Raw genomic sequence first — 3445 nt, forward strand, 5'->3', positions numbered from 1 at the left:
TATATATATATATATGTGTGTGTGTGTGTGTATGTATGTATGTATGTATGTATGTATGTATGTATATGTATGTATGTAAATGTGCGTGCGTGTGTATATATATTTATGAATGTATGTGTGTGTGTGTATCTGTGTGCATATAATACTTCTGTTTCTATTTGAAGTTCGCAAAGAACCGGAGTATAAGGCAGAAAACTTAGTGAACTGTTTCGAGAATTCTAAAATGAAGTCTTGTAGGAATATATATATATATATATAAAATTTGGATATGTAATATCAAAAGATACACACATTGAGTAATATTTTCAATCCGTGTTACATAGACATACAATCCATTATCACTTTTGCCATCGGGAAACGCAGCGAACCGGTCATTGTCATATTGGAAACCCCATATCCACGACGCTATTGTTCACAGAATGATAGAAAATAAAAAAATAAATAAAATAAATAAATAAAATAAATACAGTGTTATTCTTGTTTATCACGGATTTGTTCTTTTCTTAATCGAAATCTCAATAGTATTATTCCTGTTTATCTTGGATTTCCAGTAAATGAAAATGTCAGCTTGATAAGAGTTCATTACTCTGTGTCTATACAGAAGTGTTCTCGATCGTTAAAAGGGGGAGAAAGTATCATCAGCTCCATTGTATTTAGATCAGCTGAAATGAAATCGAGGTCTTCCGTGATAACGCATGGAATGATCTGGTAGCTTGTTTTGGGTATTATTTTAATCGTTGCAAAATAAAGGAGGAGTAAATGAAATATTAGGGAAAATATGAACTTGTAGTAAAAGAAGTGACAATGAATATTAACTATGGTTTTCTAATTAATTGCTCTAAGCTGACAATAATATAAACACCAGCCATTACACACACGCACAAACTGCGATACACACTCACTTTAGTTGAACACTCAAATGTTAAACACCAAGCTTAATTCTGTTATCAATAGCCATATATAAGCCTTTGTTGTAAACAGTCAGAGCTATTATAAATAGCCATATACGGGTCTTTATTTTCAACTGCCAGAGCCTCTGTTATCAATAGCCATATATAGACTTTTGTTGCCAACAGCCAGAGCTTCTGTTATAAATAGCAATATATGGGCCTTTGCTGTTAGCAGCCAGAGCCTCTGTTATCACTAGCCATATATGGTCCTTTGTTGCCAACAGCCAAAGCCTCTATTATCAATAGCCATATATGCGTCTTTGTTGTCAGCAGCCAATGCCTATGATATCAATAGCCATATATGGGCCTTTATCGTCAACTTTTTCGGACTACATTCCTAGTGTTCCCCACCACTCACAACAAACATAGATGTAATTCTAATGGAAATTCAAAACGTATTTCACAAATAAAACTTAACAACATGAAAGAGAAAATTTACATCCCGCTTGTCACTACGTTGCTTTCCCTTTTTTTTACTGCAATGGGTGTACTTTGTGCAGGGATATCAGCTTTTCAACATCAAGCTGAAAAACACTAAGAAGTAGTCATAACCTCGCGTTCAATAATTTTCAGCTTAATTTTACTTTGCGTAGAAAGAATTTGGGCAGCTGTACTCTACTGAATATGATGTTGGGAGAGCAATAAAGTACATCTTGACTTTGTGCCACAGGGCAGAGTACCAGTCAGAAATGCATATGATTTTTTGAACTTTGGCCTCAGCTCAGTATCATTTTAAAGTGAAACCAATTCTTTATCTGCTATTCTTGTTTACTCATTACAGATATCTAGGAATCACTCGGACTGGTATTTCAAGCAAAAGTAAATATACTGAAGTCTGTCAGATATATCTTTGTGCAGCTCATATTTGCACAGAGACATATGTATGTGAACAATATACTTAAGCAACACAAGTGTGAACAATACACGTGAATGTTATCTTCTGGTATGCGCTTTTCCATTTCCAAATCAGAAAGGCTCTGAAACTAAAAGAACTCACGACGGCTTATGTTACATTTGAATAACTTTAACTTGAAGAGAAACGTGGAGAGGACTAATTTTACCTCGAAAAGTTTAACCCCATCTCCTTGCAGTGGCAAATTAATTTCATTGAGCTTTGTGATTCCTGCTTGATACTTTTTAGTTCATCACAAAAACAAAAAGCAAAAAACACAAACAAAACAAAAACAGAATTCGAGTCTTGCAAGAATTCAACAACTGTTTTAAAAAGGGGATAGAAACTTTCTGGCGGTTTCCCATTATCCTCCATCAAACTACTGTATGCAACAACAGTAATTCAAAATCTTTATCATTCCTAATGTAGAACTGTTGAATCAGTAAGGAATCAATTTTATCAAACATGTGCCTTGATTTTATTTACTTCTGTGATAACAGTGCTCAACAATTTGTTAAGTCCACCACCAAAGTTATTTGGTTTCTTCTCTTTCTTCTTTTTTGCCTTCTTCCTCGTTTGTTGTCGAGGGAGTTGCCTCTGTGTTGGGAGGGCCACATTCTACTCGCAAGTGGCCCTTCTGCCCACACTTCAAACAGCGTGGTTTCCTCCCCTCGACTTGTACTTTTAAAACGACGTCCTCTCCTAAACACAGAATTACTTCTCATCAAGAGAAAAACAAGAAATTTTTTAAGCAAATTCTCCCAAAGGAGAACTCAAAAGTTCAAAGGTTCAATCCCTTCCCCCATAGGATGAAGGATACAGTTCAAAAAGTTTCAACAAGTTTCAATAACAATGTTCTTTCCCCCGTAGGGGAAAGCACAACATTTCAACAACGGCCACTCAAGCAGGTAACAATTTTAACAAAAAACAATCACAAGCAGCAATACACAACAGGTTCAACAACGATTTTAACAATAACTCCGCAAATAAAAACACGGCGCTTTGTACCTTACAATTTCTACGTCACATACCTCATTGCACATCACACTGTCAGTACGCATGCGCCTTTATAAGTTTTAGGACAGCTCACTTGCTATCCCACAGGGGGTATCAGGATTCCACCACAACTCCATGTGCCCTCTATATGCTTTTTAAAAGTCATGCCGTTGTTCTCTTCAATTTTTTTTCATATAAGTTTTGTTCCAAGTATCCCAATACTGAGTTCACGAAGACTGGAGCAAATTGCGTCCACATAGCTGTGCCTCGAATTTGGAGGTAGTTTTTTTTTTTCCATTGAAAAGGAATGTATTGCTTTCGAGGATGAGGCTGACCGCGTCTAGTATGTAGGTTACAGTAAATCTACTGAGGATCGCTTCTCTATATTTTTCGACCCAATATTTTATGGCAGTAAGTCCTAAATCATGTGGAATGTTTGTATATAAGTTTGTTACATCAAAACTAACAGCGATTGTTTCCTAATTTGGACCAAATCCCTAGAAAATCTGGAAGAATTCAGCACCTTCCTCAATAATCTACACCCTAGACTCAAATTCACAAGACAAATTACCATTTATTGACATAACGCACCTTACCCTCAGCAAGC

The sequence above is a fragment of the Octopus bimaculoides genome, chromosome 4 (assembly GCF_001194135.2).
Source record: "Octopus bimaculoides isolate UCB-OBI-ISO-001 chromosome 4, ASM119413v2, whole genome shotgun sequence".
Classification (NCBI taxonomy): domain Eukaryota; kingdom Metazoa; phylum Mollusca; class Cephalopoda; order Octopoda; family Octopodidae; genus Octopus; species Octopus bimaculoides.